This window comes from Bombina bombina, chromosome 7, assembly GCF_027579735.1.
Source record: "Bombina bombina isolate aBomBom1 chromosome 7, aBomBom1.pri, whole genome shotgun sequence".
NCBI lineage: Eukaryota > Metazoa > Chordata > Amphibia > Anura > Bombinatoridae > Bombina > Bombina bombina.
In genome coordinates, this window is record NC_069505.1 from 619,992,745 (window position 1) to 620,019,738 (window position 26,994).

General features: G+C 39.7%; 1 protein-coding gene across 3 annotated transcripts in view; it reads right to left on the reverse strand.

The window, feature by feature from the left end:
- LOC128635625 (zinc finger protein 432) overlaps positions 1–26,994 on the reverse strand; it is a 134,645-nt gene that overhangs the window by 38,046 nt on the left and 69,605 nt on the right. Inside the window, exon 1 of one of the 3 annotated variants that reach the window (XM_053688698.1) lies at positions 7,475–7,536. The exons of 1 other annotated variant lie outside the window; for it this stretch is intronic. The gene's annotated coding sequence lies outside the window, so the exon portion shown is untranslated. Of the gene's footprint in view, positions 1–7,474; positions 7,537–26,994 lie in introns of those variants that run through there. One more of the 3 variants, XM_053688699.1, reaches the window with a different exon arrangement.

A 26,994-nucleotide genomic window follows, 5' to 3' on the forward strand; every position in this document is an offset into this window, starting at 1 on the left:
CACCTTCTCCCCGAAGCCAGGGTACACTACTTTAACCACCCACCAGGTAGATACTCCGGGACAAGCTCCCTTGCGCCAGGCTCCGTACCGAATCCCCGAAGCAGTTAGGACAGGAATGAAGAAGGAGATCGATGAGATGCTCCAGCTCAGGGTAATTGAGCCCTCCGATAGTCCCTGGGCCTCCCCAGTTGTCTTGGTGCCCAAGAAAGATGGGACCACCCGGTTCTGCGTAGACTATCGGAGGCTCAATGAAAATACCGTGACGGACGCTTACCCTATGCCCAGGGTAGACGAGCTACTCGATCGTATAGCCAGGGGAAATTACCTGACCACTATTGACCTCTGCAAAGGTTACTGGCAGATTCCCCTGGCCCCGGAGGCTATCCCCAAGTCGGCATTCGTCACCCCATTCGGCTTATATCAGTTTAGGGTAATGCCGTTTGGGATGAAGAATGCCCCAGCTACATTCCAGCGCTTGGTGGATAGGCTCCTGGATGGCTTCCAGAGTTTTGCTTGCGCCTACCTGGACGACATAGCGATCCACAGTGAGTCCTGGGAGGACCACTTAGCTCATGTGGGAATGGTTCTGGATCAGATCCGGGCTGCTGGCCTGACTCTGAAGCCAGAAAAATGCCACTTTGGGATGGCCGAGGTACAGTACCTGGGTCACCGGGTGGGGTGTGGAAAGCAGCGACCAGAGCCGGCCAAAATAGAAGCTGTCGCCAATTGGCCCACCCCCATCACTAAGACTCAGGTCCTAGCCTTCCTGGGCACGGCAGGGTACTATAGACGGTTCGTACCAGACTACAGCACACTTGCCAAACCCCTGACTGACTTGACCAAGAAGAACTTACCTCGACAGGTCCTGTGGTCTCCCCACTGTGAAACGGCTTTCCAGGCTCTCAAAAATGCTCTAATTAACGCTCCTGTCTTGGCGGCCCCAGCCCTTAACAAACGTTTTATCGTCCATACAGATGCTTCCATGTTCGGGCTGGGAGCCGTCCTCAGCCAAGTAGGCGAAGATGGAGGGGAGCATCCAGTTGCCTACATCAGCCGGAAGCTCCTGCCCCGCGAAGTCAGCTATGCAGCGGTCGAAAAGGAGTGTTTGGCTTTGGTGTGGGCATTAAAGAAATTGACTCCCTATTTATATGGTCAGGAGTTCACTCTGGTCACCGACCATAACCCGTTGGTGTGGCTGAACCGGGTCTCTGGAGATAACGGCAGGCTATTACGTTGGAGCTTATCGTTGCAACCCTTCAATTTCACCATTACTTACAGACCTGGGAAACAGAATGGCAACGCCGACGGGTTGTCCAGACAAACCGACCTCAGCCCCGCATAATCAGCGGTCTGGACAGCCTTAGTCTGCCCCGAAAAGGGGTCAGACCGTGTCTGCCAGAGTGTTCCACAGAAAGGGAGCACTGTTACAGAAGCATTAGTTATTTTGTTGTGAAGAGCTTATTTCCCAGCAGCAATGCCTGAACCAGCAAGCCAGCGCCTAAGAAGGGCTCCAAGAAAACCGTAACAAGTATCATTTCGTAAAGAGTTAACTCTTTTTTTTCAGCTTTTAGAAACTATTGTCTAATCACCTCTGGAGCCAGACTGGTAATTGATAAGATGAACTTGTAAACTTGTTATCTTAAGTACTGTAATCCTATTGTGGCCTGTCAAAGGACAGTGCTCTCTATCTAAATGTGTGATGGGGGATTTTGTGCTTCCCCCCCTCTCCCCCTGGGAGTGCCCTGTGTGCATGTAACCTTAATAAAAAGCAGGCTGGGCATCCCAGTCCTGAGTTCTTGTTTGACCCTCAATCGCAGCGTTGACTCGTTTTTGTGGGCAGAAGGGTATCCTAGCGGTACTGCAGCTAAGGGAGATTATTCTATATTTGCGAGACTCATATAGAATACTATGGAAAGCAGCTTCTCCCCTCTTTAGCAATAGGGATCCAGGCTACTAAGCGGTCCATCTCTCAGCGAGACTAAGGGTAACCGTAACACTAGCAGTATTATTTATATACCCACACACTAGCAGTATTATTCATATACACACACTAGCAGTATTATTCATATACACACACTAGCAGTATTATTCATATACACACACTAGCAGTATTATTCATACACACACACTAGCAGTATTATTCATATACACAAACTAGCAGTATTATTCATATACACAAACTAGCAGTATTATTCATATACACACACTAGCAGTATTATTCATATACACATACACTAGCAGTATTATTCATATACACACACACTAGCAGTATTATTCATAAACACACACACTAGCAGTATTATTCATATACACACACACAAGCAGTATTATTCATATACACACACTAGCTGTATTATTCATATACACACAAACTATCAGTATTATTCATAAACACACTAGCAGTATTATTCATAAACACACTAGCAGTATTATTCATATACACACACACTAGCTGTATTATTCATATACACACACACACTAGCAGTATTATTAATACACACACACTAGCAGTATTATGCATACACACACACTAGCAGTATTATTCATACACACACACTAGCAGTATTATTCATATACACACACACTAGCAGTATTATTCATACACACACTAGCAGTATTATTCATACACACACACTAGCAGTATTATTCATATACACACACACTAGCAGTATTATTCATACACACACACTAGCAGTATTATTCATATACACACACACTAGCAGTATTATTCATACACACACACTAGCTGTATTATTCATATACACACACACTAGCAGTATTATTCATACACACACACTAGCAGTATTATTCATATACACACACTAGCTGTATTATTCATATACACACACACTAGCAGTATTATTCATATACACACACACTCGCTGTATTATTCATATGCACACATACTAGCAGTATTATTCATATACACACACTAGCAGTATAATTCATATACACAAACTAGCAGTATTATTCATATACACACACTAGCAGTATTATTCATATACACACACTAGCAGTATTATTCATATACACACACACTAGCTGTATTATTCATATACACACACTAGCAGTATTATTCATATACACACACTAGCAGTATTATTCATATACACACACACTAGCTGTATTATTAATATACACACACACTAGCTGTATTATTCATATACACACACTAGCAGTATTATTCATATACACACACACTAGCTGTATTATTCATATACACACACACTAGCTGTATTATACATATACACACACTAGCAGTATTATTCATATACACACACACTAGCAGTATTATTCATACACACACACTAGCTGTATTATTCATATACACACACTAGCAGTATAATTCATATACACAAACTAGCAGTATTATTCATATACACACACTAGCTGTATTATTCATATACACACACTAGCAGCATTATTCATATACACACACACTAGCTGTATTATTCATATACACACACTAGCAGTATTATTCATATACACACACTACCTGTATTATTCATATACACACACTACCTGTATTATTCATATACACACACACTAGCAGTAGTATTCATACACACACACTAGCAGTATTAGTCATATACACACACACTAGCAGTATTAGTCATATACACACACACTAGCAGTATTATTCATATACACACAACTAGCAGTATTATTCATATATACACACACACACTAGCAGTATTATTCATACACACACACTAGCTGTATTATTCATATACACACACTAGCAGTATAATTCATATACACAAACTAGCAGTATTATTCATATACACACACTAGCTGTATTATTCATATACACACACTAGCAGCATTATTCATATACACACACACTAGCTGTATTATTCATATACACACACTAGCAGTATTATTCATATACACACACTAGCAGTATTATTCATATACACACACTAGCAGTATTATTCATATACACACACACTAGCTGTATTATTCATATACACACACTAGCAGTATTATTCATATACACACACACTAGCTGTATTATTCATATACACACACACTAGCTGTATTATACATATACACACACTAGCAGTATTATTCATATACACACACACTAGCAGTATTATTCATACACACACACTAGCAGTATTATTCATATACACACACACTAGCTGTATTATTCATATACACACTAGCAGTATTATTCATATACACACACACACTAGCTGTATTATTCATATACACACACACTAGCAGTATTATTCATACACACACTAGCAGTATTATTCATATACACACACACTAGCAGTATTATTCATATACACACACACTAGCAGTATTATTCATACACACACTAGCAGTATTATTCATACACACACTAGCAGTATTATTCATATACACAGACACACTAGCAGTATTATTCATACACACACACTAGCTGTATTATTCATACACACACACTAGCTGTATTATTCATATACACACACACTAGCAGTATTATTCATAAACACACACACTAGCAGTATTATTCATACACACACACACTAGCTGTATTATTCATACACACACACTGGCAGTATTCTTCATATACACACACACTAGCAGTATTATTCATATACACACACTAGCAGTATTATTCATACACACACACACTAGCAGTATTATTCATATACAAACACAATAGCAGTATTATTCATATACACACACACTAGCAGTATTATTCATATACACACACACTAGCAGTATTATTCATAAACACACACACTAGCAGTATTATTCATATACACACACTAGCAGTATTATTCATATACAAACACTAGCAGTATTATTCATATACACACACTAGCAGTATTATTCATATACACACACTAGCAGTATTATTCATATACACACACTAGCAGTATTATTCATACACACACACACTAGCAGTATTATTCATATACAAACACACTAGCAGTATTATTCATATACACACACACTAGCAGTATTATTCATATACACACACACTAGTAGTATTATTCATATACACACACACTAGCAGTATTATTCATATACACACACTAGCAGTATTATTCATATACAAACACTAGCAGTAGTATTCATATACACACACACTAGCAGTATTATTCATATACACACACTAGCAGTATTATTCATATACACACACACTAGCAGTATTATTCATATACACACACTAGCAGTATTATTCATATACACACACACTAGCAGTATTATTCATATACACACACTAGCAGTATTATTCATATACAAACACTAGCAGTAGTATTCATATACACACACACTAGCAGTATTATTCATACACACACACTAGCAGTATTATTCATATACACACACACTAGCAGTATTATTCATATACACACACTAGCTGTATTATTCATACACACACACTAGCAGTATTATTCATATACACACACACTAGCAGTATTATTCATATACACACACTAGCAGTATTATTCATATACACACACACTAGCAGTATTATTCATATACACACACTAGCTGTATTATTCATACACACACACTAGCAGTATTCTTCATATACACACACACTAGCAGTATTATTCATATACAAACACTAGCAGTATTATCCATACGCACACACACTAGCAGTATTATTCATATACACACACACTAGCAGTATTATTCATATACACACACTAGCAGTATTATTCATATACACACACTAGCTGTATTATTCATATACACACACTAGCAGTATTATTCATATACAAACACTAGCAGTATTATTCATATACACACACACTAGCAGTATTATTCATATACACACACTAGCAGTATTATTCATATACACACACTAGCAGTATTATTCATATACACACACACTAGCAGTATTATTCATATACACACACACTAGCAGTATTATTCATATACACACACTAGCAGTATTATTCATATACAGACACTAGCAGTATTATTCATATACAGACACTAGCAGTATTATTCATAAACACACACACTAGCAGTATTATTCATATACACACACTAGCAGTATTATTCATATACAGACACTAGCAGTATTATTCATATACAGACACTAGCAGTATTATTCATATACACACACTAGCAGTATTATTCATATACACACACACTATCAGTATTATTCATATACACACACTAGCAGTATTATTCATATACACACACACACACTAGCAGTATTATTCATATACACACACTAGCAGTATTATTCATATACACACACACTAGCAGTATTATTCATATACAGACACTAGCAGTATTATTCATATACACACACGCTAGTTGTATTATTCATATACACACACTAGCAGTATTATTCATATACAGACACTAGCAGTATTATTCATATACAGACACTAGCAGTATTATTCATATACACACACTAGCAGTATTATTCATATACACACACACTAGCAGTATTATTCATATACACACACTAGCAGTATTATTCATATACAGACACTAGCAGTATTATTCATATACACACACTAGCAGTATTATTCATATACACACACACTATCAGTATTATTCATATACACACACTAGCAGTATTATTCATATACACACACACACACTAGCAGTATTATTCATATACACACACTAGCAATAGTATTCATATACACACACACTAGCAGTATTATTCATATACAGACACTAGCAGTATTATTCATATACACACACACTAGCAGTATTATTCATATACACACACTAGCAGTATTATTCATATACACACACTAGCAGTATTATTCATATACACACACTAGCAGTATTATTCATATACACACACACTAGCAGTATTATTCATATACACACACTAGCAGTATTATTCATATACACACACTAGCAGTATTATTCATATACAGACACTAGCAGTATTATTCATATACACACACACACTAGCAGTATTATTCATATACACACACGCTAGCTGTATTATTCATATACACACACTAGCAGTATTATTCATATACAGACACTAGCAGTATTATTCATATACAGACACTAGCAGTATTATTCATAAACACACACACTAGCTGTATTATTCATATACAGACACTAGCAGTATTATTCATAAACACACACACTAGCAGTATTATTCATAAACACACACACTAGCTGTATTATTCATATACACACTAGCAGTATTATTCATATACACACACTAGCTTTATTATTCATATACACACACACTAGCAGTATTATTCATATACACACACTAGCAGTATTATTCATATACACACACTAGCAGTATTATTCATATACAGACACTAGCAGTATTATTCATATACACACACACACTAGCAGTATTATTCATATACACACACTAGCAGTATTATTCATATACAGACACTAGCAGTATTATTCATATACAGACACTAGCAGTATTATTCATAAACACACACTAGCAGTATTATTCATATACACACACACTAGCTGTATTATTCATATACACACACTAGCAGTATTATTCATAAACACACACCTACAATTTCCTATAGTTGCACATTATCCATTTCCAGATTCTTTCTGTCTGTCACTCCATGCGTGCGCGATATGACGTCAGAAAGCACGTTACCTATAGCTGACCGTATCCGCCATCTTAAGTGTGGGCACTCACCACTTATACAAGATTGTGATAGCTATAAAACAACGATAATAGCCACATGTATTAGTATAAGTGCTGCAGCACAGATCAGACGCGCGCGGATAGTCACATAACAGACAGAGTACGCGCTTTGTACTGAAAGAGCATCAGGGCAGCTCTAGTGAGTCTCTGCAGGCCTCGCACTCATCTCATCTCCCGATTGGCTGATCTGGTCACGTGCTTTCTCCGGGGGAATATGGGAATCGTAGTACTTTACCAATCAGCTTGTTGTTTCTATGTGTAACAAACAGTTCATATCTGACAGAGAAGGGTTAATCTTCTCTTTTTTATTCTTTTATGTCACTTTCTCTGTCTCATTCCCTTTATTTATGTTTCTCATTCTGTAATTCAGGTTTATTTCTTCTCTGCCTCATTCTCTCTCATCCTTTGTCTCTAATTCTCTGTCAAATTCTCATTCACTTCTCACTCTCTGTGTCTATTTAAAGGGACATGAAACCCACCATTTTTCTTTCATGATTAAAACAGGACATACAATTAAGCAGCTTTCCATTTTACTTATATCATCAAATTTGTTTTGTTTTCTTGGTATCTTTTGTTGAAGGGGCAGTAAGGCACTACTGTGAGCTAGCTGAAAGCCAGTGACAGAGGCATATGTGTGCAACCACCAATCAACAGCTTATGAGCCCACCTATGTATACTTTTTAACAAAGGATACACAGAGAAGGAAAGAAATTAGATAATAGTAATTAACTGCATGAATCATAGAAGAAAACAAATTATATTTCGTGTCCCTTTAACATACGTTCCCCCATAACTTGTCCCTAATTTTACTTGTTCCACAATCAGGAACTGCCCATCCATAATCTTCTGTCTTTATTAAAGGGACAGTAAACAATAACATCTATATAATATGTTTAGTTATGTGAAGTCAAACAACTTTAGAATATATTTTTATTATTTAATTTGTCCCCTTTTCATGTAATTTATCTCAGAAAATTGAGCTCAGAAAATCTCAAGGCTAACTCTGCTCCATACATGTCTCTAATTGGCTTTATCTGAGAACAACTACAAAACAATGCACTTTATGACAGTGATTAAAGCCCAGATTGGCTCCTACCAATAAGGCGAATGGTGGGTGCAGTTTGGCGATAGAAAAACAATTGCAGTAAAAAGGACATTAACCCCTTAACGACCAAGGACGTACGCCACACGTCCTCTAAAAAAATACACTTAATGACCGAGGACGTGTGGCGTACGTCCTTGGTCTGGAAAGCAGCTGGAAGCGATCCTGCTCGCTTCCAGCTGCTTTCCGGTTATTGCAGTGATGCCTCAACATCGAGGCATCCTGCAATAACCCCCCTTGGCCATCCGATGCAGAGAGAGCCACTCTGTGGCCCTCTCTGTACCGGACATCGATGGCCGGTTTCGTTGGTGGGTGGGAGCCAGTCTGGGAGGCGGGTGGGCGGCCATCGATGGGCCGTATGATGTGGCGGGGGGCGGGATCGTGGGCGGGAACGCCGGGTGCGCGCACGTGCACGAGGGTGCGCACGCGCGCGCGGGGGGGTAGGAAGCGGGTGGGAACCGCTACACTACAGAACATTTATGGGGGAAAAGTGGCAGTGATTGCCAAATATATATATATATATATATATCGATCTAAGAGATCTGGGAGGGGTGGTGGGTTGGTCTTTTGGGGGGGGCAAGCTACACTACAGAAAATTATTTTAAAAAAATAATAAAACAATGTTTTACTATAAACTGGGTACTGGCAGACAGCTGCCAGTACCAAAGATGGCTACTAATAAGTTAGAGGGGGATGGGTAAAGAGCTGTTTGGGGGGTATCAGGGAGGTTGGGGGCTAAGGGGGGATCCTCCAGAGCAGCATATGTAAATATGCATTTTTTTTTATTTATGTTTTATCAAGGATAGCTTTTTTTTTTAGTACTGGCAGACTTTCTGCCAGTACTTAACATGGCGGGGACAATTGTGGGGTGGGGGAGGGAAGAGAGCTGTTTGGGAGGGATCAGGGGGTGTAATGTGTCAGGTGGGAGGCTGATCTCTACACTAAAGCTACAATTAACCCTGCAAGCTCCCTACATGCTACCTAATTAACCCCTTCACTGCTAGCCATAATACACGTGTGATGCGCAGCGGCATTTAGCGGCCTTCTAATTACCAAAAAGCAACGCCAAAGCCATATATGTCTGCTATTTCTCAACAAAGGGGATCCCAGAGAAGCATTTACAACCATTTGTGCCATAATTGCACAAGCTGTTTGTAAATGATTTCAGTGAGAAACCTAAAATTGTGAAAAATTTTACTTTTTTTTTTATTTAATCGCATTTGGCGTTGAAATGGTGGCATGAAATATACCAAAATGGGCCTAGATCAATACTTAGGGTTGTCTACTACACTACAATAAAGCTAAAATTAACCCTACAAGCTCCCTACATGCTCCCTAATTAACCCCTTCATTGCTGGGCATAATACACGTGTGGTGCGCAGTGGCATTTAGCGGCCTTCTAATTACCAAAAAGCAACACCAAATCCATATATGTCTGCTATTTATGAAAAAAGGGGATTACAGAGAAGCATTTACAACCATTTGTGCCATAATTGCACGAGCTGTTTGTAAATAAATTCAGTGAGAAACCTAAAGTTTGTAACAAAATGTGTGAAAAAGTGAACAATTTTTTTTATTTGATCGCATTTGGCGGTGAAATGGTGGCATGAAATATACCAAAATGGGCCTAGATCAATACTTTGGGATGTCTTCTAAAAAAATATATATACATGTCAAGGGATATTCAGGGATTCCTGGAAGATATCAGTGTTCCAATGTAACTAGCGCTAAGTTTGAAAAAAAGTGGTTTGGAAATAGCAAAGTGCTTCTTGTATTTATTGCCCTATAACTTGCAAAAAAAAGCAAAGAACATGTAAACATTGGGTATTTCTAAACTCAGGACAAAATTTGGAAACTATTTAGCATGAGTGTTTTTTGGTGGTTGCAGATGTGTAACAGATTTTTGGGGTCAAAGTTAGAAAAAGTGTGTTTTTTTCCATTTTTTCCTCATATTTTATATTTTTTTTATAGTAAATTATAAGATATGATGAAAATAATGGTATCTTTAGAAAGTCCATTTAATGGCGAGAAAAACGGTATATAATATGTGTGGGTACAGTAAATGAGTAAGAGGAAAATTACAGCTAAACACAAACACTGCAGAAATGTAAAAATAGCCTTGGTCCCAAACGGTCAGAAAATGGAAAAGTGCTGTGGTCATTAAGGGGTTAAGCACTAAATACATACTGGAAAGAATTATGCATTTAAAGAGATTAGTCTGCTGCTTGGGCAGTGCACTTTTTAACAATAGCATATGGTCACATTTTCAAAGTGAACATTTTATAAGTGAGGCACTAATTTTTAAGAATTATACAAGAATTGAACAAGGATTGGGCAAGGGGCAAGACACAAGGTAATTACTCTTGTAATACTATGTTTTATGTATCTCATTGTATCCTTTTGCAAGTGCTGCTGTAACACTGTGTCTTATGTGTTTACTTGGTTCCCACTTTCATAATAATGCTCAATATCTTCATATTCCTTTTTGCTACCTCTTGTCTCTACAACAAACTACATTACTCAGTTACTCCTTCTCCCTCTCCACCTGCACTGTTCATTAGCCCATCCCTCTTATACTCACCTTACTTTTGTACTCATGAACTTTACCTATTCCTAAACACTCTCTCTCCCCCCTGCACTTCAGCCAAACAGTCTCATTACTGCAAATCTACTTCTCATCTCACTCTCCCTCTTGCTCATACCAGCTGCTGGTGACATCTCCCCTAATCCTGGTCCCTCACAACCTCCTAGCCTTTCACATCCTTGTGTGCCTTTCAATAGACTTTATAAACTAAACTCTGGTAACCTTAACCACATTCCCCTTACATCTAAAAACCCCTCCCCCTTGTGCACTCTGGAACTCTCGCTCTGTTTGCAACAAGCTCACTTCTATCCATGATCTCTTTATCTCCCAATCTCTTAACCTTCTGGCTCTTACAGAAACCTGTCTATCTGCTTCAGACACAGCATCCACTGCTGCACTGTCACATGGGGGTCTCCATTTCAGCCATACTCCTAGGTCTGGCAATAGACAAGGAGGTGGTGTTGGTATTTTACTTTCCTTTTGTTGCACCTTTCAACAAATACAGCCCTTCTCTTCACTCACATTTTCTTCATTTGAAGCACACATGATTCGGTTATTCTCTCCCCTCTCTATACGTGTTGCAGTCATATACCGCCCCCCTGGCTCCCCAACTCAATTCTTAGATCACTTTGCTGCCTGGCTTCCTTATTTCCTTTCCTCAGACACCCCTGCCCTCATTCTTGGTGACTTTAAAGGGACACTGAACCCAATTTTTTTCTTTCGTGATTCAGATAGAGCATGAAATTGTAAGCAACTTTCTAATTTATTCCTATTATCAAATTCTCTTCATTCTCTTGGTATCTTTATTTAAAATGCAAGAATTTAAGTTTAGATGCCGGACCATATTTGGTGAACAACCTGGGTTGTTCTTGCTGATTGGTGGATAAATTCATCCACCAATAAAGAAGTGCTGTCCAGAGTACTGAACCAAACAAAAAGCTTAGATGTCTTCTTTTTTCAAATAAAGATAGCAAGAGAACAAAAAAAATGCTTATAATAGGAGTAAATTAGAAAGTTGCTTAAAATTGCATGCTCTATCTGAATCACGAAAGAAAAAAATTGGGTTCAGTGTGCCTTTAACATCGCTCTTGACAATCCCAATGCCTCCTCTGCAAAACAACTTCTTCAACTCACTTCCTCTTCCGGCCTGTCACAATGGACTGACTCTCCCACTCACAAAGATGGTCATTCCCTTGACCTGACTTTCACCTATCAATGCACTATTTCAAATTTAACAAACTCCCCTTTTCCTCTCTCTGACCACCATCTCCTAACTTGCAACATTACTTCCCTACCTACAACTCCCCCTCCCTCTACCCCTCACACCAAGCTTCACAGAAACACTAAGTCACTAGATCTGCATCAGCTCGCTAGCTCTCTCAAACCTCTCCTCTCATCCATCACCTCCTTTTCCTGCCCTGACCAATCTATCTTCCACTATAACTCCACCCTTACATAAGTGATTGACAATCTGGCCACTCCAACCATAGCTCTGAAAACACACTCTCATCCTCAGCCCTGGCATACTCCTCTGACACGGTACCTACGCAGATGTTCCCGTACTGCTGAGCGACACTAGAGTAAATCTCGGAGTTCAGCTGACTTTCTTCACTACAAGTTCATCCTGAACTCCTACTACTCTGCCCTTAATCTCCATAAGCAACAATACTTCTCTAATCTCATCTCTACTCTTTCCTCTAACCCAAAACGTCTGTTTTCCATGTTCGATACTCTTCTCCGCCCACCTCCTAATTCAACCTCTCTCTCAGCTCAAGATTTTGCCAGCCACTTCAAAAACAAAATTGACTCCATCAGAAGTGAAATCAGCTCTCAACATACTACCAATCTCCCACCCCCTCAAAAGCTCACAATCATCCAAAACCCAAATATCAAAAAATGCAGCTCTTTTGCCCCTGTTAACGAGGATGAAGTTTCTGCCCTTATACTGTCCTCCCACCTCACTACCTGTCCCCTCGACCCTATCCCCTCACAGCTACTCCCCTCCCTCTCTTCTACCCTCACCCCCATACTCGCACACATTTTCAACCTCTCCCTCAGCACTGGTATATTTCCCTCATCTCTAAAACATGCACTGGTCACACCTATCCTCAAAAAACCTTCACTCAATCCACCTCCCCATCCAACTACCGCCCTATTTCCCTACTTCCTCTTGCCTCAAAGCTCCTAGAAAAGCTAGTATATGCACGTCTATCCCATTTCCTTACACTAAACTCTCTTCTTGACCCACTGCAATCTGGATTTCGTCCCCATCACTCTACAGAGACAGCAATTATCAAGGTTAGCAACGACCTACTTACAGAAAAATCCAAAGGCCACTTCTCTCTGCTAATCCTCCTTGACCCGTCTGCAGCCTTTGACACTGTTGACCACCCTCTTATGCTCCAAACCCTCCAATCCTTTGGCATCTGCGACACAGCTCTTTCCTGGTTCTCTTCCTATCTAACTAACCGTACATTTAGTGTAGCCTTCTCCGGAGCATCCTCTGCCCCGTTACCACTTTCTGTTGGGGTACCTCAAGGCTCTGTCCTCAGTCCCCTACTCTTTTCAATCTACACGTCATCATTAGGTTCCTTAATAAACTCCCATGGGTTTCAATATCATTTGTATGCCGATGACACCCAAATCTACCTCTCTTCACCAGACCTACCTCCTTCCTTACTAACCCGTGTCACTAACTGTCTTTCTCATATCTCATCTTGGATGTCCTCTCACTACCTTAAGCTAAATCTCTCCAAAACTGAACTCCTTATTTTTCCCCCTTCTTCCAATGTCTCCACCCCCAAAATTTCTATAACTGTTGATAATTCCATCATTACTCCTACCCCACATGCCCGATGTTTTGGGGTCACACTTGACTCAGATCTTTCCTTCACTCCTCACATTCAGTCCTTGGCTAAAGCCTGCCGCTTCCACCTTAAAAACATTGCTAAAATTAGACATTTCCTTACACAAGATACAACTAAGATTTTAATCCACTCTCTCATCCTTTCCCGCCTCGACTACTGCAACTCCGTCCTCTCTGGTCTACCTAGCTGCCGCATAGCTCCTTTACAATCCATTATGAATGCCTCTGCCAGGCTCATCTTCCTTACTCGTCGCTCTTCATCTGCTGCACCTCTCTGCCAATCCCTTCACTGGCTTCCTCTTGCCTCTAGGATTAAACATAAAATCCTCACCCTGACATATAAAGCTCTCAACTGCATTGCTCCCCCCTACATTTCAGAACTTGTCTCCAGATACTCTCCCTCCTGTCCCCTTCGATCAGCTCAGGATCTCCTCCTCTCTTGTTACTTCCTCACATTCCCGTCTACAGGACTTCTCCAGACTGGCCCCCATCTTGTGGAACTCCCTGCCTCGCTCCACAAGACTCTCCCCTAGTTTTAACAGCTTCAAGCGCTCCCTAAAAACTCTACTATTCAGGGATGCATACAACCAACACTAACCTTTCCTAACTCCATTGCTTTCCCCTTGAACCCCTTAGAATGTAAGCCTATGAGCCCAGCTGTTTGCAGATCGCCTTCATAAGAGCCGACTACAACAGTGAAACTCTCGGCAGGGCCCTCTACCCACTTGATCCCTGCAAAAGCTATCCTGTATATTGACTATGTTTACAGCGCTGCGGAATCTGTTGGCGCTCTACAAATACCTGATAATAATAATAATAATAGTCTGAGAATAACGTGTAGATTTATTTATAAAGTTTCATTAGCTGTTTAAATAGTGACAAAATAAGTGTAAAGTTTTAGTGTCTATAAAACAATGGGAGCTGCCATGTTGTAACTTAGGTTACTTTCTGTGCTGTGGCCAATTAGAGACAGTTATAAATCGAGACGCTAGCGACAAACCCTATACATGATCCGATTGGTTGTGCATCCGGTGACCTCACGGAGACACAGACCAATCAGATCATGCGTTACCGCCGAGGGCAGATAGGCTACAGAGAGTTCTGTTCTAATCAAAGCCTCGGGTGCCGCAACCGCCTCTGGGAACCTAACCATGGGTCCCACCCCCACATCATGCTTTTATAGGTTCTCTGACAGAATGCGTGTGTGATGGATAATAATCTGACTAACAAATGTCCATCTGAAAAGCACATTGTGGGCGGTGGAACCGATGGTTAGGTTCCCAGAGGCGGTTGCGGCACCTGAGGCTCTGATTAGAACAAAAGTCTCCGCTCTCGGCCGTTAATGCATGATCTGATTGGTCAGATAGGGTTTGTCGCTAGGGCCTAGTGTTATAAATAGGGCACTAGAGTGTGCAGCCAATGGCTGTGAGGAATAGAACAGTGTTCTGAACTTCCATTTCTAACAGGAACTGAAAAGCTCACAATTTCAGAATGGAATTACAGGAAAAGGGGACAAAATAAATAATGAAATTATATTGCAGAGTTGTTTTTATATATATACGATTTATCATTTTTTATTATCATCTTAAAATGTTTAATGTCCCTATAAGACTTGGCTGATATGTTATTCTATAGCAACACAACAAAAATGCTATGTAATTAATGTAAATGTGTTCACTGTCCCTTTAAGGTCTCTACCTCCTTGGAAGGTCACACTTGAGCTCAAAAACTTAAAGGGACAGTAAAGTCAGCATGCAAGAAAAAAAAGGTTACTTTTATTATTTTGCTTTGTTCTCTAAGGGCGCCCGATGAACTGACTGTTTAAAGGCGGCAACGCCAAGAGGGGTCTTACTATACGTTTCAGTGGGTGGCTATGCTGCTCTGATACCGGTGATAGATTCAAAGCCCAGGTGTAATGTAAATGATCCCTGTATGACAAGACAATTATATGTCTCAGCATAAACTCACCCCCTGTTCGTACAGTACAATAGTGAATTAAACACATCATTAATACACCTATAGGAGCGGGAGGATTATGGGTGTGTATGTATATCCATTGTTTAATGTATTGTATAGTATAATGTTAGAGTACGTAGACGTGATTGTAAACATCTTGTTCTTTGCCCTTATTTTAAGAACTCGATTGCGTATTTGCAATAATCATATTTCATAATATGGAGAACTAGTTTTCTAGTTATATTTGTGCAGAAATCTATTTAGATAATCCCATGTTCCCCCCTACAGCCTTTATTTTTTATCTATCTCTAACTGCCCTCAACACGAAATAAAAATACAGAGGGGTGAACTTAAGTTAAAACATGGCAGCCCCCATTACTTTATAAAGACTCATTGGAATTTAGAAAAAAAGAAATCTACAGAAAGACTAAATAAATAATAAAAGTTCATTTTAATTAAACTATTTATATGACTCTCTTATACTGTTTAATATCACTTTAAATGTTTGTGACTCAGAGTGTAGAATTTTATAAAACCTTCCTATTTACGTGTTATGAAATTAACCTCATTCTTCAGGGATCGTTTGTTGGCAATTTCCATGACAGAACACTAATGTAAGCTCAGCTACCATATAGTACTTAAATCACAAGCACGCTCCTGAGCATACCTCAGTACCCCGTCATGAATAAAGCTATGTTTTATTAAAGGATACAAGAGAAAGAGCGAAGTTTGTTACAATAAAATAGAATGAAGCTGCCCTAAATAGAACACAGTTCTGTTGTCATCCTTGTAGAGGCATATCCCTAACTACCAATAGAGATGTGGGTATTGTCCTTCTCTGCCAATAAGCAGCCTGTCCTTATAGATCAGATTCCTGCTGATTTTAGTATCACTTTAAACAGCTTTAATTTACAACATATTTTATTATTGTAATTATAGATTTTTTTGAAGTTAAAAGTTCTATTAGAGGAAAAAGACTGCACATGACTAGAGACAATGTTACATACAGTATATAGTAAAAACACACCTAGAAAATGTTATGACTGTGATTACTGTTGCTATGGTGATCAGCTGATGTGACCCAACATTTGAAAGGGAGCCTCTCCTCTTTCAAAGTAGGGTTGGCATATCCCATTATAATGCTTGTTTATGGGGTGCAAGGGCAGAGCACCATAAAGCTCACTAAATAGTAAGTTGTAGGACAATTACCTGCTACCTACATGTGCATCAGACCACTCATCTGAACGTGGGTAAATCCCTCTTTCAGTAAGAGCTATTGATTGGGGTCTTTAGGGGATATGGGTTCCTTTTGAGTCAATGCCCCCCAATATAGTATGTGCAATATGTATCATATTCCTGTTTTATATGTGTGTGGGGGCAGGTGACAGGGCTCTAACCCCCCCCCCCCCCCTCATTTAAAAGAGGAGAATCCCCTCTTTTACACATAGGGTCTCATACCTAATTGAAATCAGGGGGGAAATAGGGGCTCTCTAATCGCTCCCCCTCCTCTGAATCTACCTGGTTTCTATTGGATCAAGAGATCACCATTTTTGGTATTCAACTCTGTTCCCTGTAAGTGGTATAGAAAGCTAAGATGTAGGCCTTAAATGCCCACCCCTCACCCACAGCTAAAGGAGCAAGGAAGCAAATAGTTATTATACACACTCTACGCACGTGCAGTCCTCTGCACTGAAGGGGTTAAATTAATCCTTTATAATTATAAACATAAGAGCCTGGCCCATATGTAAATTAGTAATGTTAGTACATATGTGAATGTGCAAAATATATATTTTACGTGTTATTCGCCAAGCAATATACTCCGACACCTGAATTTCTGTATAAAAACTACGTGAAGAATTGAGGTTAATACCGAATGACATTTTCATGTATTTAAAGGGGCAGTCAAGTCAAAATTAAACTTTCTTGATTCAGGTAGGGCATGCATTTTTAAACAACTTCACTTTTATCATCAACTTTGCTTTGTTCTCTTGGTATTCTTAGTTGAACCACAGGACAAAAAGGAAAATAACACAGAGAATCCAAAAATAAGGATAAAAGCAAACATTCTTTATTTCTTCATAAAATCAAAGGTGCAATTAGCTGTAAATCAAACGCGTTTCGTCATCAATGACGTAACTTTCTCAATGACTCTTAAGCTAAATGACCGGCATAGCTGCTTACAAAGCTGTAAACCCTGCATACTTTTAACACTTTAATTACAAATGCATGTTCAGCCGGAATCATTTAGGTTAACGGATACTCATATATTACATATTTATTCACAGTTAATGTTATTAAACATGCACTGCTAAAATGTATCCCAACCATAATTTATCACCTTAATTCTAAATAGGTTATATATTGTTTACCATGTTTTCTCAAACGCTCAGTCCCACATCAACATAGCAATATTTTGTTTTAGAATTCATATTTTCAAAAAAACATTCAATTACAACATTTATATTAATATAGGTCTCTTATGTGATTTCTATGACTTAGATTTATATGAGTGATGTAATATTTGATTCTCCTTAATACATTTACTTATTTAAAGGGACAGTCTACACCAGAATATTTATTGTTTTAAAAGATAGATAATCCCTTTTATTACCCATTCCCTAGTTCTGCATAACCAACACGTTTATATTTATATACACTTTTTACCTCTGTAATTACCTTGTATCTAAGCCTCTGCAAACTGCCCCTTGTTTCAGTTCTTTTGACAGACTTGCATTTTAGCCAATCAGTGCGGGCTCCTAGGAACTCCACGTGCGTGAGCACAGTGTTATCTATATGACACAAATGAACTAACACCCTCTAGTGGTGAAACACTGTCAAAATGCCATGTGCTAAGAGGCAGCCTTCAAGGTCTTAGAAATTAGCATAAGAACCTCCTAGACTTAGCTTTCAACTAAGAATACCAAAAGAACAAAGCAAAATTGGTGATAGAAGTAAATTGGGAAATTGTTTAAAATGACATGCCCTAAATTGGGAAATTGTTTAAAATGACATGCCCTATCTGAATAATCAGTTTGTTTTGGTCTAGACTGTCCCTTTAACAAACAGTTTTACATGCCATTCGGAATTAAGCCCTGCTGATATTCTGGTTCCTAGTTGACAAATCCAATACACCTCTTGCTGTTTCAGTGATTTAATCCTATGTCCTTCTATAGGATGTCTCTTTACATGCTCAATGCCCTGAACCAACAAAAAAGAATTCATGATTTTTTCGAATGTGTAATGCTATGGGGGTGGTTGAATTAGGGTTTTCAATTGCCCTTAAAGGGACATGAAACCCAAAATATTTATTTCATGATTAAGACAGAGCATACCATTTAAAACAGCTTTCCAAATTACTTCTAGTATCCCATCTGCTTCATTTTCTTTTAATCCTTTATTGAAGAAGCAGCAATGCATCACTGGGAGTTAGCTAAAGACTGTGGTGAGCCAATGACAATAGACATATATATGCAGCCACCAATAAGCAGCTAGCGCGCATCTCCTGAGCCTATCTAGATATGCTTTTCAACAGAGGGTACCAAGTGAACAAAGTAAATTTGGTAATAGAAGTTAATTTGAAAGTTATGTAAAATGTTGTGGTTTATTTGAATCTTGAAAGAACAATGTGGGGTTTTATGTCCCTTTAAGTAAAGTCGGGTTGTGTGACCTACATACGTTTTGCCACAGCCCGTGCAGTGTTACAGTTTATTTAGTGCCTTATCTTATACACTTTCTGTTCATCTCCTAATAATACATAAGAAAGAGTCTTACATTGTTTATTGCCGCACCTAAAGTAACCAGATTTTCTGGACAATCAGTTTCTTTTATCAGTTACTGGTAACATCGATGGTGGCAAAATTCTTTGTCCCTCCCTTTCTTTTTTGGGACTAACAAATCCTTCTTTTCCATTTTATCAACCTGACTTTGCACGCATAAGGGAAATTTCATATCCCCGTGACATAAATCTTGATATTGTTTCCTTGGCGTATATCTCATAATCTCTTGAAGAGGTGCAATTCCTCTTCACTCTCATTTATTGTCCCTTAGGGATTGCTCTTATTATGTGTCCTGGGTGACATGACCTATCATTTAGTAATGTATTTCCTGATGTAGGTTTTCTATATAGACAAACCTAACACTATTGTTCTGAGTATCTGCTCTCAACCTGACATCCAAATATGGAATGGAGTCCTTTGAGTACTCCATCATAAAATCCAAATTCATATCCTATATAATAAATGGCCAAGTATGTTTGTCAGATGCAGTCATGCGCAGTAGAGACTGCATGTGACAAACATACCTGGCCATTTGGATCCTGACACTCAGCACAGAGTAAGGCTGAAGCGGAGTGTCAGGAAGCGTGGCCGGGGTGCGTCGAGGGGCGTGGCCGGCGGGTATCACTGCGATGGGCGTGGCCGGACGGAGTGCCGCGATTGGGGCGTGGCCGGGCGGGTATCACCGCGATGGGCGTGGTCGGGGCGGGTATCGCCGCGAGGGGGCGTGGCCGGGGCGGGTGTCGCCGTGAGGGGGCGTGGCCGGGCGGGGTGCGCGATGGGGACGTGGCAAGAGAGGGAGCAAGAGAGGGGGGAGACGGGCCAAAGAAGGGGGGAGAGAGCCAAATAGAGGGGGCAGAGAGAGCCAAATAGAGGGGGGAGAGAACAAAAGAGGGGGCAGAGAGAGCCAAATAGAGGGGGGAGAGAACAAAAGAGGGGGCAGAGAGAGCCAAAGAGGGGGCAGAGAGAGCCAAAGAGGGGGCAGAGAGAGCCAAAGAGGGGGCAGAGAGAGCCAAACAGGGGGCAGAGAGAGCCAAAGAGGGGGCAGAGAGAGCCAAAGAGGGGGCAGAGAGAGCCAAAGAGGGGGGAGAGAACAAAAGAGGGGGCAGAGAGAGCAAAAGAAAGGGGGGAGAGAGCCAAAGAGGGGAGAGAGAGAGCAAAAGAGGGGGGAGAGAACAAAAGAGGGAGGAGAGAGCCAAAGAGGGGGGAGAAGGGCCAGAGAAGGGGGGGAGAGAGCCAAATATATGGGGAGAGAGCCAAATAGAGGGGGGAGAGCCAAATAGAGGGGGGAGAGAACAAAAGAGGGGGCAGAGAGAGACAAATAGAGGGGGGAGAGAACAAAAGAGGGGGCAGAGAGAGCCAAAGAGGGGGGGAGAGCCAAATAGAGGGGGGAGAGCCAAATAGAGGGGGGAGAGAACAAAAGAGGGGGCAGAGAGAGACAAATAGAGGGGGGAGAGAACAAAAGAGGGGGCAGAGAGAGCCAAAGAGGGGGGAGAGAGAGCCAAAGAGGGGGGAGAGAACAAAAGAGGGGGCAGAGAGAGCAAAAGAAAGGGGGGAGAGAGCAAAAGAGGGGGGAGAGAACAAAAGAGGGGGCAGAGAGAGCCAAAGAGGGGGCAGAGAGAGCCAAAGAGGGGGCAGAAAGAGCCAAAGAGGGGGGAGAGAGAGCCAAAGAGGGGGGAGAGAACAAAAGAGGGGGCAGAGAGAGCCAAAGAGGGGGGAGAGAGAGCCAAAGAGGGTGGAGAGAGAGCCAAAGAGGGGGGAGACAACAAAAGAGGGGGCAGAGAGAGCAAAAGAAAGGGGGGGAGAGCCAAAGAGGGGAGAGAGAGAGCAAAAGAGGGGGGGAGAGAACAAAAGAGGGGGCAGAGAGAGCCAAAGAGGGGGGAGAGAACAAAAGAGGGGGCAGAGAGAGCCAAAGAGGGGGGAGAGAGAGCCAAAGAGGGGGGAGAGAGAGCCAAAGAGGGGGGAGAGAGAGCCAAAGAGGGGGAGAGAGAGCAAAAGAGGGGGCAGAGAGAGCCAAAGAGGGGAGAGAGAGAGCAAAAGAGGGTAGAGTGCAAAGGAGAGGGGGGAGAGAAAGCAAAAGAGAGGGGGAGAGAGAGCAATAGAGAGGGGGTGAGAGCAAGGGGTGGGACCGCTGTACTGCAAAAAATGGCCCGTGTACACGGGCTTTAGTACTAGTCATAGATAATCCAATAAATTATATATATATATCCGTTTCATTACCTTTCTATATAAACAACAGGTCATCTATATAGCGACCATAGAATTGAATACATTTCCTATATGGGATTATTACCTCCAAAAATGTGGACCAACTCCCACCAACCCAAATATAGGTTGGCATAAGTGGGGGTAAATTTAGCCTCCATTGCTGTTCCACGCTTCTGGAGGTAAAAATCTTTCTCAAACAAAAATAATTGAGGCAAAAGATATTTTCTTTCATGTAATTAGCAAGAGTCCATGAGCTAGTGACCTATGGGATATACATTCCTACCAGGAGGGGCAAAGTTTCCCAAACCTTAAAATGCCTATAAATACACCCCTCACCACACCCACAATTCAGTTTTACAAACTTTGCCTCCCATGGAGGTGGTGAAGTAAGTTTGTGCTAGATTTCTACGTTGATATGCGCTTTGCAGCAGGTTGAAGCCCGGTTTTCCTCTCAGAGTGCAGTGAATGTCAGAGGGATGTGAAGAGAGTATTGCCTATTTGAATACCATGGTCTTCCTCTAGGGGATCTATTTCATAGGTTCTCTGTTATCGGTCGTAGAGATTTCTTCTCCTACCTCCCTTTTCAGATCGACGATATACTCTTATATACCATTACCTCTACTGATTCTCGTTTCAGTACTGGTTTGGCTATCTACTATATGTAGATGAGTGTCCTGGGGTAAGTAAGTCTTATTTTTTGTGACACTCTAAGCTACGGTTGGGCACTTTATATGTAAAGTTCTAAATATATGTGTTTAAACTTATATTTGCCATGATTCAGGATAATCAGTATTCCTTCATTCAGATTGTCAGTTTCATTATTTGGGATAATGCATATGAATAAATATTTTTTCTTACCTTGAAAATTTTCAATTGACTATTTTCCCCTGCGGGCTGTTATGCTCGCGGGGGCAGAAAATGCTTCATTTTATTGCGTCATTTTTGGCGCAAACTTTTTTGGTGCAATATTTTGTCATTTCCGGCGCCGTAGTTGACGCCAGCAGTTGTTCGTAGTTACGTCATTTTTTTGACGCATGTGTATTCAGATGTTTTTTTGCGCAAAAAAATGTGGTCGTCGGTTTCGGCGTCAGAGGATGTGGCGTCATACTTGGCGCCAAAAGATATGGGCGTTGTACTTGGCGCCAATAATGTGGGCGTCATACTTGGCGCCAAAAATGTGGGCGTCTTTTTTGTTCCACTTTTTCTCACATTATTTAAGTCTCATATTTTTGCTGCTTCTGGTTGCTAGAGGCTTGTTTGTTTTGCATTTTTCTCCCATTCCTGAAACTGTCATTTAAGGAATTTGATAATTTTGCTTTATATGTTGTTTTTTCTATTACATATTGCAAGATATTTCACATACTGTTCCTGAATCAGAAAATGCTAACAGATTCCTGTTGACTGATATCAGTCCTACCAAAGCTAAGTTCATTTATTTTAATGTTATGAATGTTTATCTTTAGCTATGGTTTGTAATAAGTTATCATGATAAACTTTTACATGCAGAATCTATTAGTATTTATGCTTCATATATTGCTATTCTTTTTACATCTTATGTACAAGATATACTTAGAAATTTATAAGAATATTTTTCTGATTCTATGTTAAAGGCTTTGTCTGACATCCCGCCTTCTAATAAAATTTTTGTCTTTTTCAAACTTCTTTTTTAGTTGATGAAGTTTCAAATGACCAACAACATACTGAATTATCCTTCCCTGATGGTGTTTTTTCTCATTCAGAATTTTCTTCATCAGATATTGACACTAACAAATCTACTTTTTTATTTTTATTAGAGTACATTTGTTTTTTGTTGAAAAGGTGTTGATTATTTTGGATATTGAGGTAACTAGTTATTTTTCAAGACTAGCTAACATTTTATTTCTGCTTATTAATCTTCTGTGTTTTCAGAAGTTTTTTTCCAGTTCCTGATACTAGGGAATGCAATAGACTGAAAATTTTCTTTTATTCCTTCTTCAAGGTTTTTAAATTTTATTCTTTGCCGGCAGTTAGTTTTCAGTTTTGAGGATTCCCCAAATTAATGGGGCTATCTCTACTCCTGCTAAATATGCTATTGTTTCTATAGCAAAATAGTATTTATTTTTTTCCTTCAGATGGTTGTATCTTATTTAAGGAAAATTATTTATTTCAGGTACTTTTCTTGGACTTGTAATTTATTTGGATGATGTTGCAATTGCTTCATTTTTCTGTTTGGATACTTTAAGATCAAGTATCGGATTATGATTTATTTAGCATTGTTAAAGGGACAAAATCTACTACTCATTTGAAGTTCAGACTAAGTGATATTGCATTGTCTTGTTATCTTGCATTTGTTGATTATGCAAGTCCAGTGTGTTGATTGGTCCTTTATCTTGATTAACATGCTAATAATTTCATTTGTGTCTTCATTTTATTGAATATTTTCGCAAATGAGGTTTAATCTATGTCTTTAGCTGTTTTAGCTAGAAGAATTTTGTGATTTCTAAAAATCCATATTTCTTTTTTTCCAAGATAATCAATTATTTGGTTCATAATTGGTTTCAATTCTTAACTGTTACTCTGGGCTTCAAGATTGAGTTCTAAGACTAAAACTTTAAGCTTATTTTAGTTTTGTTGTTCTTACTAAGGAACGAAATCCTAAATTCTTACCCAAGTAACATGTTTTTAATTGGAAGTTTTTTCAGTTCAAAGTCAGCTCCCTAAATTTGCATGTATGTGCCGTATTCCAGCTTGGCTGGTAAGGGGAAGGTTAAGAATTTTGAAATTTGTTTGGTTCTATTTGGTCCAAATTTCTTAGATTTTGGGTACAGAATAAGATTCAGAGTAAAACCCTCTGTGAGAAGTCTTTTTTTTCTCTATTATATTCCAGCTATTCCAGTAAGGCTAACACTTTCCTTAAGTGTGTTTCAGACCTATATATTTTGGGTATTGGTGAAGCGCGGCTGGTCACCCGTTGGGGCTCAAGCGCTGCTCAGACCTGGAGTTTTCTGGGGTATTTATTCCAGTTCCATTTTTAGGAAATGGGTTTTGGGGTTTTATTCAAGACTAAACATTGTTCTAAAGATAGAAAATCTTTTTGAATTGTCATATAAAGTATACCATCTTTTAGAATGTTGTTTATATGGTCTATTTTGCCTTTTTTTGGTCAGTGATGCATTATTTGTTTACAATAGATACAATAGATGCATATCTTCTGTTTTCATTTCAGATTATTTTTATTTTCTGAGATTCTCTTTTTTGACAAGCATTACCAATTTGTTGCTTTTCCTTCTGGTCTAGCGACAGTTCTAAGAATCTTTTCAAGGTTCTCAGTGTTCCTTATTTGGACGGTCTCATGGTACTGGCTCAGTCTTTTCATTCTGCGGAATCTCATACGATTTAACTTTGTTGTTTCTTCAAGTCATGGTTAGAGGATCTGTTTATCAAAAGCTCCTTGATTCCTCTCACACAAGGGTCACCTTTTTTTTAGGTTTCCAGATAGATTGTGTCAATGTCTTTGTCTCTAACAGACAAGTGACAATTTATTGGGTTCCGTTTGTCAGAATCTTCAGTCTCTATTATTTCCTTCAGTTGCTATATATGCATGGAAGTTTTAGGTCTCATGGCTGCAGCATTGGATTCGATTCCCTTTGCTCATTTTCATAGGAAACCTTTCCAGTTTTTTTATGCTGAATAATGGTGCAGGGATTCTAGGATATCACTTTTTATATCTTTGAATCCTAATGTTTAACTATCTTTGATCGGTGGTTAAGTTCATCATCATTTAGTTCTACGGGTCTCTTCGGTTCTTTCAACCTAGACCATAATCTTTACAGATGCGAGTCTTTCAGGTTGGGGGGCTGTCTGAGGATCTCTGTCAGCACAAGGGGTTTGGAAATCTCAGGAGGCGAGATTACCACTCAACATTTTTGTGAACTCCGTGCGATTTTCAGAGCTCTTCAGTTCTGGCCTCTTCTGAAGAGAGAATCGTTTATTTGTTTTCAGACAGACAATGTCACAACCGTGGCATATGTCAATCATCAAGGGGGGACTCACAGTCCTCAGGCTATGAAAGAAGTATCTCGGATACTTGTATGGGCGGAATCCAGCTCCTGTCTAATTTCTGTGGTTCATATCCCAGGTATAGACAATTGGGAAGAGGATTATCTCAGTCGCCAGATGTTACATCCGGGCGAATGGTCTCTTCATCCAGAGGTATTTCTTCAGATTGTTCAAATCTGGGGACTTCCAGAAATAGATCTTATGGCCTCTCATCTAAACAAGAATCTTCCCAGGTATCTGTCCAGATCAAGGGATCCTCAGGCGGAAGCAGTGGACGCGTTGTCGCTTCCTTGGAATTATCATCCTGCTTATATTTTTCCGCCTCTAGTTCTTCTTCCAAAAGTGATTTCCAAAATCCTAATGGAGCGGTCATTTGTACTGCTGGTGGCTCCAGCATGGCCTCCCAGGTTTTGGTATGCGGATCTCGTTCGGATGGTCAGTTGCCAACCTTGGACACTTCCGTTAAGGCCAGACCTTCTGTCTCAAGGCCCATTTTTCCATCAGGATCTCAAATCATTAAATTTGAAGGTATGGAAATTGAACGCTTAATTCTTAGTCATAGAGGTTTTTCTGACTCAGTAATTAATACTATGTTACAGGCTCGTAAATTTGTGTCTAGGAAGATCTATTACTGAGTCTGGATGACTTACATTTCTTGGTGTTCTTCACATAAATTCTCTTGGCATTCTTTTAGAATTCCTAGAATTTTACAATTTCTTCAAGATGGTTTGGATAAGGGTTTGTCTGCAAGTTCCTTGAAAGGACAAATCTCTGCTCTTACTGTTCTTTTTCACAGAAAGATTGTTAATCATCCTGATATTCATTGTTTTGTACAGGCTTTGGTTCGTA